Raw genomic sequence first — 15,825 nt, forward strand, 5'->3', positions numbered from 1 at the left:
AGTTTTACCAAAGTCGGCAGCACAGTTCGACATTGCAGGCAATAGTTTAGCTTAAACTACGCCGCCTAACATTACGCTGTCCAATTACTGCAAAGACTTTGGCCTTTGATCTTGGAAATGGAAACTTAATAAGCGTAAGAGAACAGAGATTTCGCTCTTTATCTAGGTTTAGATGTATGAAACATCCCTAATTTTCTTCCGATCATTTCTCCTCGCCTTCTTTATGTTTTCTTGGTCTCCTTGGGACAGTTCGGAACGGTGACGACAACCCCACGGCTCATGCTCGGTTTTTCATCAAGCCTTTAACCACCGGCATTCTTCCTTGTTTCACATCTTGGCCTGGGTTTGCTTCCCGGCTCGATATATTTGTGATGTGTTTTGTACCGCAGTATTCACGGTTATTGCAGTTTGGTTGTTGCAACCTTCGAACTAACCTTTATTGTTACCATCCATACGGCTTCGCTTTGCTGTCGAGAATGAATTTTTATGCGACAGTAAGCGGCTGTCCGGCTCCCTCACTCTGTGACGCTTCTCCTGCACTGTATCAGTTCTCTACATGACTCGAAGTTGCATTTAATAAAAAGCTACAATACGCCGGCTCGAAGGAGACCCGTTATCAGGCGCTATACGCTTTCACAATAATCAGCAAGGAACAGAATGCGGATGCTTCATACAAGTGAAGAATGAGAATACAGATGCCGCCAAAGAAGATAAGCACCAGTGATGGTCAAAGATAGGCAGAGAGGGCTGGAAATCGAGAGAGGCAAATGAAAAAAAAATTGTCAATGTTCAACTATCCTTGTACCAAGTTGCATGAGCATTAGCCATCAGCCGGAGCTGGAATCGGTTTAGTGGTTACTAATTTTGTCGGCAAAGGGCTTGTCCGGGTTCTCGTTTTTCGATGACCTGGGCAATCTGACACGGTCGACGTCTGCCTTTAGTGAGATTCCGTACATGTATGGTGTATTTTTAATCAAGATGTTGGCCATTATGCATAATGATAAAGAAATTGGGGTGTAGGAGAAAAGTAGAAGGAGGCGTGTAGACTGACTTTGCTTCAATATTCCACATAGGTTAAAGTGATTATTTCGATATAGAAACTACCCAGTGTCCACTTGTGATAGTGACATTCAAGTCCTCACCACAGACGTACCTTCCACAGGAAGCTTTGTTTCACAGAAGCCCTAGTTTGACAAGTACACAATTATTCACCGTCACATAGTTGCTGTGAAACAGCAATGAGGTCATCACTCACTTTCAGCTATTTGGCACGGCACCGATGACGCACAGAAGGGCTCAGAGCCGCTCCTGAGGGAACCCGCAAGAATACCTCCCCTTCCTCGTAAGTGGTACCATGAGGGAGAGGGTACGAACACGGAATAATTACAGCCTGAGTCTGAATGCTCAAAGCTTGTTTCCCGGAATAATGCTACAGGAACAGACCTGAATGAAGAGGAAAAGTGGCGGGATGTCAGACTGGTCAAGGTTTGTCGTGTGATATCCACATCAATATGCAGATCTTGAGCATGGCCGCTTATTCAGTATATACGCACAAAGCAGGGGCCTTTCTTGTAGAACTGGAGAATGTATTGTGTAATTTTAATTTGGAAAGTTCGCCGAACAGTCCTAAGCAGCCTAAAGGTGATGAAGGAGTCCGTGTAAATATGGACATTACTGAATTTGGGTACAAGCGGAAGGAGAAAATTGCACTGCACATCGCCTCAAGCTTCAAAGCAAGGCGGTTTATGTATTCATTATATGTTGTATAAGAGTTAAGGCGAGACTAGAAGGGACTGTACTATGCGGAAACTCTCTGAACCTCTGTGTGCGATTCATCGTTGTATGTTATGCACCCTGGACGTAGATGTGAGGCAGATATCGGCGACGAAGCATTGGAGCGATTGTCTGTCAGCAGAGAGTATCATTAAGGAGGAAGAGTGTGTGAACGATGAGGTTGAAGAAACATTGTCCGTGTAGATATTGGTGTAAGAAGAAGGAGACAAGTTACGGCTTTCGTAGCCTCACGATGAAATTGTGCTTGGTATACTATCCGTGGCTGTTGGACGGAGCGCTAAAGCTGCGGTAAGGTATCAGAATGCGCTTTGCCAGGGTGCATAGCTATGCGGCGAATCATATGATCTAGAGATGTAAAACAACACAAAGAATTGAATGGTTCGAAAAAAAGGTTTTTTTTTCAGGTTTTCTGTTCATAGAAAATAGAAATTTTGCAATTCGTGACAACAAATTTATTTGCAACGTCACAACAATAAATATTAATGCTCCATAGTTCAGTCGAATATGTAGTCATAAATATCATATTTGTGGAACGAACTGCCTGTTCTATTGCACCGGGAAAGGGAACATGAAAACTGATCTATAAATATTATTGCTGCTGGCGGAGACTCTTGAGAGTTCCTTGAACGGCCAGAAGATCAAATCGGTCGATATTGTCGACCATAAACCCTGACTGCTCATTGGAGGGTCAAATTCTAAAGTTAAAGCTCAGCTATTTTGGTCATCTGTTGAGAAAAAAGGAGTCGCTGGAGAAAGATTTGATGTTGGGAATGGTTGAGGGTCACCGGAGAAGGGGTAGGCAGAGAATGCGATGGTTAGATCGCATCCTAGATGCGCTGCAGATGACATTATGTGATGTTAGGAAGATAGTGAGAGACCGGAACGCGTGGCTTGAAATGTTCCATAGGGTCACGAAGAGTCGGACACGACTGAACGACTGAACTGAACTGAACTGGAATATTATTGCTCCGAAGTTCAGTCGAATATGCAGTTATATATATCATATTTATGGAACGAACTTCTTGTTTTATTGCACCGGGAAAGGAAACATGAAAACTGATCTATAAGACAGTCCATATCGGGCTCAGAGTCACTGTCGCTGGGTACAGCCCTACGCGCATCAACATGGATTGAAGTTTTATCCATAGCAGCTGCACTTACTCAATCTGAAAGCCTTTTGCGAATGCATGTATGGTTTCCGAAACGTGACCAGTTTCGTTCGCAGCTGGCGGATGATGGTGGTAGCTGCAGCAGTCGGCAAGACAGAGGTGTTAGCTGCTGGTTGGTGGAAAGGCCTTGCCACTAGGTAGATGGGGCCACTTGCTTCGCTGAGTTCCAGACCCCTGTCCTGGACTAAATTCCGGCGTAACTGCTACGTTGAAAATAGGTTAACCGATGTCAAGTGAAAGGAGCCCTAATTGCAGAGATATCCGCTCAAAGCTGCCTGCAATCTGAGCATTGTACAGTTGTCTGCACCTAGCGAGCACAATTGTCGTCTGTTCGTATGCATTTCAGCCATGTTCATTGTCACTATGCTTAATGAACCTCGCTTAATGACCAGGAGGTTGAGAACTTGCGCGCCATAGTTTTCCGCAGAAATCAAACTTGCTGTTAAAGTGATTTTGCAATTGTGAATCACGATTATAGCGGAAACATATTTCAGTGTGGCCGTGGTACTGCACAGCCCAGTTGTTTCAAATCCGACAAAGAAGAAAAGCATGGTTACTCGCCAGCACAGGCCCTCGATTGATGTTTCGTGCCAGCTGCCAATTTAGGTAGATTACTGTCGTTAGGGTGAAATGGTCCTCTCACTGTGGCTGTGCCCTTTATACCTCAGTAACATTGTGAATTTGGGGTGCAAGCTGCGCACTGAGTCGCTGTAAAAGAATGGAGAAAGCGCCGAAAAAAATCAACCGAACAATGACCTTGTGCCTTACAGCATTTTCTGCCAAGCTTACGAAGTCCGCCAAAACTTTCGGCTCTGGCATGGAAAGCAAAGCATAATCTGTCAAGGCGTTAGCTGCAGTGGCCCTACGTAGCACAAATTCGCTAAAAGCTGGCATGCAATTCGTCGTTGCTCAATAGTTCGAACAATGTTGTCAAAATGTTGTCGCGCTGTCTTTCTCCATTCTTAGCCACCAGTGCAGCAAAAGCGTGCTTTCTTTTCTTGATTTGTTTTCAATACTTTTACATATTTCTGGACGATGGTACCGCAGCACAGGCTTGCGTATATTGATTTACGTCGTTGCTATGCGTTCCAAGAAACAAATTATTGGAGATTTCTTAACGTACCGAAATGTGACTGCTGATTGGTGCTTTGTCGTGCACGACTTCAAGGCAGAGGAAATGACACGTATGAAACAGAGATGAGTTGGTTAATAAAGCGCGATGTTTGGAAATTTTCATGCCTGCAAAGCAGCTCGCAAGAACAAAGAAAAAGAAGAAAGCACGCCACCGGGAGAGAGTAGACTCACATCTACGGCTCTGTTCTCAACACCTATCGTATATAAATGAAGGCATGACTCATGACTTCATGAATACAGAAACGACAAAAAACTGAACAAAGATGAGCGCGATGTTCTAATGTGGGTTCCTGGCCTCAATTACCCTTTTCAGATGGACAAAATGGTGGTTTACTAACACAGTCTGCTGTAAACGTCACGTTTTCTGACTGAAATTTTGGTTGTGAGGAGTACTCGTCTCGTGGGTTTTATTCTCCTGTGAGCCGTCTACGTGCACTGTTTTTCCATTACAGGACGGGAGCTGTATGATGTTACGAGTCTACGTAGGTAACCCTACCTTGTTGGTTTAGGAGAAATGCATCGCTAATTCTTCCTACAATCTGTATAGTGGAATATTTGACAGGGGGTTCTTTTGCGAAACATTCAGTTAGCAATATGCCGGATTTAAAATAAGTAGTTCTAATTTTAAGTCATGCCCGTTTAGAGAGGCAGCGACACGTGCTGATTCTAGAACGGTATTTCATGAATAAAACGGACAGCAAAGAGGTCCAAACTTTTTTGTTTTCATATAGTAGGCGACTTTTGTAAAGATATTGTTACGCGTTGGTGCCTGGGGCTAGTAGGCTTCACCTGATCCCACTGCCATATCACTGTAAATAAACACCACTTTGCTATTTCATCGTAACAACTTGGTGGAAGGTGCTCCGTTCGATCCCTAAGTACGGCGCAGCAAGAACAACTGGAGTTTCGACGTAGTCGCCGCCTTGCTGGACTGCCACCGCTTCCAACCATAATGGACCACACCGATTCTAACCGCGCCAGCCGCGACGCTGCAAGCCAGGCTGGTGACAGGCCTGCCCCCTTCAAGTTCTATTCCCTGCCAGCCTTACCGGGAACCACGACTGTTTGCAGGAGAGGAAGGTAAGGACGTTGAGAAGTGGCTACTTCATTATGAATGAGTTAGTCGGTACAACCGGTGGGACCCTATTACCATGCTCACAAATGTCGTCTTCTTTCTAACTCACACGGCTATGACATGGTTCGAGAATAACGAGGACAATTTGACAACTTGGGAACGGTTTGCCACCGAGATCAAACAGCGTTTTGGTGACTCTGTACCGAGCAAAAAGCGGGCTGAGCAGACCCTTGCCCAAAGAGCTCAATTGCCGGATGAAACTTGTACCACTTATACAGAAGAGATCCTCAGATTGTGCAGATGTGTGAATTCCAACATGCCCGAAGGAGACAGAGTCGGCCACATTTTGAAGGGTATCGCGGGTGACGTGTACAACTTTTTAATCGCCAAAGACAGCCTTGAAACCGTCTCCGATGTCATTAAACACATCCGCGCTTTTCAAGCTCTGAAAACGCATCGTATTGTGCCAAAATTTGGGCGGCTGGCCAACGTGCCTACCGTGGCCAGCCTTGATGACCACGCCCAACTAGATCTTCCGTCGACGATCCGGCAAATCGTGCGGGAAGAACTCCTGCGGCTCAACCCACTTCCCCTGCACGAATCTGCTGAGGTCTCTGTCCAGAGGGCATCTAGACGGCCGGCTTCACTACCACAAGCGATTACCGTTCAGCCTTTCCCACAAGCTCCTGAAGTTGCAGCTTTCATTGACTATCCTCCTATGCATTTCGCCAACCGGAATGCGTCGGTGCCTGACGCCCCAAGGTATGACGTCGCCTCAAGTGCACATAGATCTTCCATTCGATCTACCAGGATTCCTGAGCAGTATGAGCATTCAGCCAGACCTACGACGCACCCAGCTGTTCCCCAGGCAGCACACCAACATCGCACCAATCCCGGCCCAACGTCGACAAAAATTGGTACCAACATTGGCGTAACACTGGCTTTTTGAGAAATTACTACATTTTTATATATTGGTCCGGCTTATATGCCAACATTGCACCTGTCTTGGCACTGCCAACATAGGCTATCAGCTGGCCGTGCCCCTAGTGTCACGTATTGGCATGCCACTAGTATTCACTGGCACATCTGACATTTGCAGTAAACCGGCCGTGCCGCTAGTATCATATATTGGTATTTATTGGCATGCAACAAGTATTCATCGGCACACGTGGCCTGCCACTGTTAAGCCACCTTTAGCCATGCAGTTATTTCACCCTTGCCCTTACTGCTGCCATTTGCTTAACTGTCACTCTGACAATTGTGGTTTTCTTATGCAGTCATTTCCCAATACCACCTTGCATGTCATCTCCCTAAGGAGCCATAAAAACCATGCAATTAAATGAGGCAAGCAAAATATTTTCCGAAAACATTTTATTGAGAGCTCATATACATGTAAATGCCACAAGGACATCAGAGGGCCAAAATGCAGTGCAGGAGGCATTGGATACAGGGTTAATATGGGAGAGGCTAGTAGGTGTAATTGGAAACAGGGCACTAAGCAGCACATGCCCAGGTAGTGCAGGTAGAGGTGATTGGGTGCAGTGTGCATTGGTCATGATGGAAGGGGCTGGACATGTTGAGCAGGGTTGATGCACCATAGCCTTGTAGTGCGAGAGGTGTTGCAGGAATAGGAGGCTGAGCATAGGTGCATTTCAGGGCAGTGTCCACCATGGATGGAAAATGGCAGTGGACTGTGTTGAGCATGATAGTTGGCAGTGAAGGGTCAATGGATCAAGTGATGAGGTTGAGGCGGCGGGGGAAGCACATGGCCCAGGTAGTAAGCTGGGCACCCCGCAGGAAACAACCATTCAGGAACAGTTTGTTGAGGAGATTGGTCCGTGGGTCTTACAAATGACATCTGCACAGAAGACAAGCATATATCACAATAAGATCTAAACTCACCTTCTCAACACTTATCCAAACACATATTTGAAGTCTGGGTGCTCTATACGATTGAGTACAAAATACAGTACCCCGCTATAGTAAAACCTCTGATATAGTAAAGTGAAACTGAAGTCCCAGTTCATCTTCCATAGGCAACTGTACATTTCCCCCCTTTATAGTAAAGATGCTTTTGGTAAAAATCGGTTAAAGTGCTTCTGGCCATGGCGACGACTCCCGCGCACTACCTAGAGTCGCGAAGCCAAGACTTTTTGTATTTGAAAACAGAACAATAACCCCGAGTGTTCGTTTAGGTGGCTTTACTACTAGCCATAGCAGCAGTCAGATGAGGGAAAGCGCGCAGCGCGAAGAAGAAGAAAGTAAAGCTGTCTACAAACATAGCAAGGAGGCAGCGTGTTCCATTCAGAAAGTAAAGGAGTAAACGTGCAGCAAGAAATAGGGAAAGGAAAGAAATGGGTCAACATACACTGCAACGTGCAGTACAAATCATGAGGCAGTGGTGGCAGAAAGTGGAGGTGCAGCGAGTAAGGTCTTACAGCACTTGAGTGCCATGCGAATTTATCACTTATTGCCTTTTAAAAGACAGAAAGAGCAAAAAGGGACACCATGTTCATGCAAGGCTTTAGTTTTTACGTGAAATCGAACTTGGTTGCATTCGTAATCACGTCTTCATGCTTCAAAGGTACTTCCACAAGATGTAGAGAAATTTTATAATGAAAAAATTACACAAAGAGATGATGAAAGCGAGATGGAAGGTATTTAGGTTTTTTTTTTTTCATTAAGCAACAAGACGTGTTCAGTAAGTGCCTATTTAACTACTAGACAGCACTTTCAGGACCATGTCATCACAGACCACTGATACAGTAAATACCATGATATAGTAAATATTTTTGCTGGCCTCAGTGGCTTTACTATAAAGGGGTTCTACTGTATATATTGAAGGCCTATTGCCACACATTCTTCTTTTAGAGCACTTTGCGACAGGTTTCTGGGCCTGCAAAGGCATGCAGCATCTTATGACGTAGGGATGATAAACCTATATGCAAAATAATATCCATTCCAGATACAAAAGAAAGATATTTGGAAGTAAAAACCTGCTTACGGCAAACCGATAACTTCAGGTAGATGCTTAGTGTTCATATAGAATTACCTGAAAATCTGACGGTTCAGGCTCCAGAACTTTTAATTTTTAAAAAATTCTTAAACATTCCTGCAATAGACAATATGGATTACTAAACATGCAAGACTGGATGATATTAAAGAACACATTAAAGAATATTTTTCTGCAGTACACCAGTTACAGGCACGCATACATTACTGCGGCCAGAATAAAGAAATAATTGCCCTGACAGAGTCAATCAAGCTATCTTCAATCAGCTAACTGAGAGAGATGTGTAGATCGCAGATATTCTCAAGGCTGTGTACGCATATAATATTCTCAAGATAACCGTACCATTTCAAGTTCCAGCTTTTTAGTTTTCACAGCTTTATTGCTTGCTGCATTCTACTATAAACAATTGCCTTAATTGTAATGTACCAAGGAATAGTTTTCATACAGTGCTCATTATAAATTAAAGATACCAGAACAACATGCACACAAACAAGAAAAAAAGAACGGGATAGAGCGCCATTCACAACTGATTTATTGTGCAGAATAAAGTACATATATATCTCATTGCCGGCATATGCGCAAAGAACCCATTCAGCATCATGTAGTTTAAGATAAGATATGTTCAAGAAGCCCATGCCTCATACCACAGCCTCTTTCTCTGAGAAAGCATTTCTTGAACATAGCTTATGTTAAACTACATGATGCTGAATGTGATGTAGCTGAATGTGTTCCTTGGGCATGTGCCTGCAGTGAGATATATATGTACTCTGTTCTGCACAATAAATCAGTTGTGAGTGGAACTCTGTCCCGTTTTTTTCTTGTGTGCGTGCATTGTTTTGGCGCCTTCAGTTTATAATAAATAAACACGAACAAGCCCAACAAGAAGTTCTATTAATCATACAGTGCATGCTTGTTCAGCTAAAATTATTACAGTCAGCCTGCAATGAGCAATTGAGCAAGTACTAGAAATTTACTTTGCATAGGCAGGAAAATGTTATGCTAGATCTGAGTACAATGATATTGTACTTCCTTATCAGCTAGCAGCCTACCAGGTATGCATTTTCCCTCATCACAGCTAATCATATGGCCATACCATCGGCAACCTTCCACGTGCAAGATTATATTCAGTTAGGCATACATGGGTGATTTTATGTCCAGGTAACAGGTGTGGTGCTCGGGCATCTGATTTCTTAAAACCAATTCATAGTAGTTTTGGTATAGAGAATAGTAATCTGCCTGAATATCTGAGGCCAAATATTATTTCATTGCTCAAGCACACCTTAAAATACAATGCATGATGTGACTTTGGGATCATAAAAAAACGATACATCTAGCATGACAGTGATGTTTCACTTTCACCCTATCACAATAAGTTCCTTGAAAAACCAGTTTAATCCTGAGCTGAAAAGTTGTTTCGCACACATTTTACATTTCAGTATCTATAAAACGTTGCTATTTTGTGAATATATTTCAAAATCAAAATTTCTTAACAGACTCACAAATTGTTTTTTTTTTTCAAAAATGGACAATATTTTGTACTCAAATTAAAAATAAGATTGTGTCTGGAGAAATAGTACTGTTTGCAGAACAAAACAGCACATACGCAAGAAAGCACCAATATCACTCAAATTTAATGTGCAATACACGAAATAAGAGTTCACCTAAAATTACAAGTACAATAGCCCTGTTTACATGGACTGGACAGCACCGGGTTGAATCATCGTTGAGTAAGCAAGGTCATCATTCTCGACCCGGCTGATGTCTACATGAACTCGCTTTCTAGTGAGTAAGTATCGTAGCAGAGCGTTGCATCGAGATTCGAAGTTATTGTGCAAGTTCTTACTCGTATTTGATCCCATTGCCTTTTACTATCGAGAGCTTCGATTATTTTTAACGTTGATGAGCGCTAAAAAGCATTCATTTCGAGTGACGCTCGTCGCCGCTCCAGAGGCTTTTTCATAGCCCAGAGTTCCCCATAACTAGACTCCCTGACTGGACAGCGTCTACATGCCTTTAGATAAGCGGGTCAAGCGAATTAACCTACCCCCTGCAAGCGAGTTAACGCAACCCGCTCCGCTGCCTATTTTACTCGACCCGACTGTGTATACATGAACCCCACAACTGATTTTTCACTCGATAGATTTACTCGACCCAATACTGCTGAGTTCATGTATACAGGGGTGGAATGCACGTGTAACAAGTAGCAATGCTGCTAAGAATCCAATCTGCTTTCTTCTGGCTCCCCATCCAGTTTTCTAAAAAAAGTATCTTGTCTGACAAAGGAGGATATTTGGAGTTAAGCAGCTAAGCAACACAAGATCCATATGCTTGCTCTAACGCATGACTCCTCAGTGCACTTACAGTTGCAATTTGCTTGGTCATGTGGCAGTTCACTAAACCGTCTGACTAGACATGACGATCAAAAAAATAATCGGCGGATCATTTCTACTTTTATTAAGACATGCAAAAGCTTTTTGGTTGTTGACATAGCATTCAGAGAATGCGGGAGTTTGGCAGTTTTATACGTCTTATTTCGTTTGGCAGTTGCAAGGGGATGTAGAAGAAGAAATATGAGTAGGGAATATAAGGCGTGACAACATCCCGAAATGAAACTAATGGACCAATGATGTACACTGTGTATCTTAAGTGACGTCACTGGTAACATCAAACACAGAAAATCGTCCTTGAGTATGACAAATTTGAAGCCCAGGAGGTGAGTTGGTTGTGGGCAAGTAATTGGTAAAGGGCAGTCCCCCTGAGAGGTAGGCGGCAAGATCACTGCCACCCATTATGGGCAAAGCCCTGGCAAGCATGCAGGCAAAGGTGCACATATATAAGAGCAATAAATGCACAAGGAATGCACGCCTGAATGAGCAGCTGCACTAATAATTTCCTTTTGTCTTGCAGCCCACCCCTCCTGCACTGTAAGCAAGTCTGCTCTGTTTTCCGAACACAGAAGCATATGCAAAAACAAACAGAATGTCCTCTAAAATTTACAAAATTTGCACGAGTATTGCATGATGATCTCCTTTCTGCAAATGTCTTGCTCTAGGGTTACAGAATAAATTCATTGCAGCTGCGAATAAAGCGAGTTGGGAGCTAATGGCAAATCTCAATGGCTTGGGGAGAGAATTGATTATAATTGTCACTTTGAGCAAATAGCCTGGTTTAGATCAAAGTAATATTACATCTACAGGACTGAAGCCAGTGTAGGCAACCAGAAATGTACAAGCAGTCAGTAACTGCATGTCTGTATGAACAAATACATACAGTGTAGGCAGCAGTAATGAAGGGAGAGTGGAAGGCAAATAACCTGAACAATACTTAATGGCTTTCTTCTCTGAAACCTCAATACAGGCTTCCTGCGAATTCTTGTAATGCAAGCATAATCAAGTATGCTGAATATTCCATCACTTAAAGCACCTGCTCTCCCGTGTTACGCAAATGACAACTACTTCGTCAGTTCAACAAGCTATGTCTGTTATTGTGCTATTACACCACAGGTTCACTCAATCATGCCTCAACTTGAAATAGCCACATACTGTTGAAATAAAGCAACGAAATATAGCACCAGCTATTAAAGCACTGTCAGGGACATGAAGGATATTATTTTCTGCATACTGTGGGCAAGACTTCTGAACAAGTAAGTCTTGAGCTAAAAAGCTAGAAAAATTCATATAGCATGCAATCATATAGCGAAAAGGCAGCAGAGCCTTTTTTAAAGCCTTTATATAAAGCAAAACAAAGGCAACGTGTCATACCTACCGAGGCAATGCTTCCTTACACACAGCATGTTTCATGGCAAGGCTCCCACAGTTGTTGACAGGTTATGCAGCACCAAAATGATGATGATGATGTCTGCCTCACATTCACGCAGCACTCCTTTGATGGCAGATGATTGCTTGTGCAAAAGCAGTGCGATGATACAAGTGGAGCAGCTGGACTGCGGGCGTTATAGAGCAAAGAGCCCTAAATGCAAGGAAAGAAAGCCTCCATTAAATCGATGCCTCTAAATCATGATAAAAGCATACCACGGCTCTTCTCTGTTTAGTTAATCTATAATTTAAATTGAAAGCTGTCTCAAAAAAAGTACTAATTGCAACTCTATGTTACACATGGTATAACATAGCTGTGCCAGGGCGGTGGGGCGATCAGTTAGCATAACGACCGGAAAATGCATACTGACGTTTCATGCAGTCTTGATGCTAGAGCAAAGTGTCATGGTGCGGAGAACAAAATTAAAAGCATGCACGGGCGCCAAACGTGTGCTACACAACCGACGCGACTAGAGGTGTGCACGGGCATAAATTTTGAGCCCGAGCCAGGCCTCATGCTACAAACCCGAACCCGGCCTGGAACTGAAATTGTCTGAGCCCACCCAGCGCTCACACTGAAGGCTCCCGCCCTGCTGGACATGCTATAACAGACCAGTTGCAAAACCTACAAGTCGGCTTCCCTATGAGGCAGGAATTCATGCACAGTGGCGACAAAACCTGATTCAGGGATAATAGTTAGGTGCAGTACAGGCATCTACCACAGTCCACGCTGCTTGGGATGCAGTTCCCCACGCACAGGCCATTGTCAGAGAAAGGTTTTCAGGCATTCTTAACACTGGAATAAAGCGGGGAGCACTGTCACCCTAGGGGTGAAGAAAGAAAATTTAGAAAAGGGACACTAACCGGAGAGGGTAATAGCGGGGCGACAATGGGCACGCGAATGATACTATGACGAATGGGCAAGAGGTGCGGGAATTACCCTTCCCGTCAGGCGATGTGCTAGCACTGTACCCAACTATTACCCCAAAGTCTATGCCACCATTGTGCAGGAATGTCTGCCGCACCGGGAAGCTGACGTGTAGGTTTTGCAACTGATCTATTGCAGCTGAAGCAACGATACAGAAAGAAAAAAATAGGCCACAATCCCTGGCGATGCATCGCGCGACGACGACGATAACGCCTGTCGCTGCCGCTAGTGCACATCGCACAGAGCGAAGGACCTCAGCGACAGAGACGCGTTTTCAGCCTTGCTTTGTTAGCGCCGCCTCTTCGTTTAGTAAATGAGTATAGTTACGCTATATCCAGTTTCTTGCACTAAACAGCAACACTGATGAAATTTCTTGAAAAGCGTCGAGCCCCCCCTCCCCCCTCCCCCCCCCCCGCCCCCCCAAAAAAATGGTCCCAGCGCAGCGGCGTGCTACTATACTGCGATGCAGACATGATTGAAAGCAGTGGCGTTTTTCTGCAACTTTCGAAAATTAGCAATATCTATCCACACTAGCCTTTTTTGTTTTGCAATACTACCCTACCAAGCTTTTACTAAACCGTCTCGATGCGCTCATATATGCACGGATCAGACGAAATGAGCGTCTGCAGGATTTTCGCTCATACCGGACAAGGGAAACAAACTTTGCATGCAAAAAAAAAAAAACAAAACAAAAAAAACAACGAAGGTGAGTACCCCAAAGCCTTTTGCGATTGGCTGCCTCGCGAGCTGGTTCCAGCATCATGAGCGATTTCTAAAAACCCAGAACCTGGGCGACAGCGCCGAGCGGCAATGCTTTAGCGGTCCTCAGCTCACTGCACATAGTGCTGCCGCACGACTCATGCAGTTAGCGTTTTCTCGCACCAGACACGAAAATATATGCTTTTCCCCGGACTCCACCGACTCCGCCCGAGGTCACCCGAGCGGCCGAGCCAAGTGACGGCTATACGCCGTTCCAGCCACTGTAACGCCGTGAATATCCGAAGTTGGCTTTTAGGGCTACGATGCTACGCAGTTGTTTACTTTAGGAAATCAGTACTCTGCAAAACAGCAACGGTTTAACTTGAAATAAGCTGCAAAATGATCGGAATCAAGTCGCGCATACTTGAGAACCACTTTTGAAAAGTTAACCACGTAAGAAATATGCTAAAAGAAGACAAATCTCCCTAGCACATGGCTTACGCAGCCTGCAGCAAAAATGAAATGTAAGACAACGCTTGTAATTTAAAAAATGCTCAATCTAAGAGGCTAATATTTTGCTCCAATATACACAAACGCTTTATAAAACCTGAATGAAAAAATTTGAGAACTTACATGGAATATTTCTTGAAGAAAGAAGCATTTTCCGTGCGCGGTGCCACCGAACGTCGAGCCGAGCGAACAAGCGGCCGTTGGAGGGACGAAAGAACGGAGCGCCCTCTTTGAAACAAAATACAACTGCCGCCGTCATGCCGGCGAAGCGATTGTCGCGTCATCCTTCGAGCTTTTGAGTAATCGCTTTTTCAGCAGATTGATGGTCTCGGTTTTGTACCCTCCGTTTAGCAAGCGTTTCCTAGATGACAGGACTTGAATCAGCCTTGAACGATGCGCTGCTGTTGCTGCTCATCTATGTAGGGCTCTGTGCCAGCAGCGAAGCGCGTCGTCGCCCTGGAGAGGCGCCTAGCTGTTTTGTTTACAACACCCAAACCTGTTCAAGTTGTATTTTGTGAATGCTGTGTTCTACTACGAATAGTTTGCTCACTTTCAGCATACCAACGAAAATGCTTTCATACAATAGTGCTCAATCGAGTGGAATATTTCAATCACCCTGAAATGAGGATTTGAAGCAAGTTTGTTGAAAATTATTGAGCTAAGCATCTCAGTACCACGACTTGCCACCTCTTTATAAGGTAGTTGCATACCATGCTTACATTTTTTCTCATATATCCGCACCGTCAGCATCATTCTATCTGCTGGATTAGTCGTTTGTTGGCCCGATTCATTAGGCGCTTGTTTCTTTCTCAGTTTAGTTTCTTCCGTATATTTTATTGGCCAAGAAAATGCGGTAAAAGCACATTTCTCTATGCAACCTGTTGTGAGAGCCCGGAAATGTTTGTAAGAAGTCTCCAGTCTGTTAGCGTTTGTCTTTTTATTACTGCGCAATTCCTTCCCCTGGGCGGCGGCCGTCCGCCCCTTGGACCCTGAGTGGTGCGTCGACCCGTCCACGGCTTTGGCGCACCTGCATGGATTTCGACGCGCGCATGCAACATCGGACCTTGCTCGCATCGCATGCGGTGAGAGAGAGCGATCGGGGAACGACAGGAGTGCGAAGTGCGCGAGCCTCGAGGACGGGATTGAGCGGTGCGTCAGCACGGAGAGCAGGCGTTGGAAAACTGTGCGAACGAGCGTGTGCGAAACAAAGATGTGTCATTGTAATCCAGTTGTTAATATACCCATTGTACCTTTTCGTATTTTATTTGTGTTTCCAGTCTTTTCTTTCACATTTTTTTTTCGTTCAAATGCTAACAAGTCAGTTTACATGTGGGTATCTTCTCTCCATACACAATATTTGTAAAAAAAAAAAAAAAATACCTTCCCCGCGCACGCCTGTAACTGTTCCACCACGGAGGTAGTTAGAGAATAAATAAGCTTTGATACCGATTTAAGCTTAATTGTAAAACGACTGCTTTATTTAGTTTTTGAACTCTACAGTTATTCCTTCTTGCCATATGTAGCGCAAGCATTGTATTGCAGTGAAGGACGACGGAATCGCGAAATTGAGGGTGTGAATAAAAGCGGAGAAACGTTACAGACTTCTTTTTTTCGCACTTGTGCGGAAAAAAGAACAAACAAACGAGAAATTCTAAAATTATGCTATCCATGCACTTGGCATGGCGTCG

General features: G+C 44.2%; 1 long non-coding RNA gene across 1 annotated transcript; it reads right to left on the bottom strand.

The window, feature by feature from the left end:
- Window positions 1-6,528: 6,528 nt before the first annotated feature.
- Window positions 6,529-14,328, bottom strand: LOC146209629 (uncharacterized). The gene is made up of 3 exons (XR_014703462.1): window positions 14,261-14,328; window positions 11,951-12,154; window positions 6,529-7,030 (listed from the first exon to the last, which is right to left on the bottom strand). It is a non-coding gene; the product is annotated as an uncharacterized LOC146209629 (long non-coding RNA).
- Between the last annotated feature and the right edge of the window lie 1,497 nt (window positions 14,329-15,825).

Source organism: Amblyomma maculatum, chromosome 1 (genome assembly GCF_055883805.1).
Source record: "Amblyomma maculatum isolate TAMU_Amacu chromosome 1, ASM5588380v1, whole genome shotgun sequence".
Taxonomy (NCBI): domain Eukaryota; kingdom Metazoa; phylum Arthropoda; class Arachnida; order Ixodida; family Ixodidae; genus Amblyomma; species Amblyomma maculatum.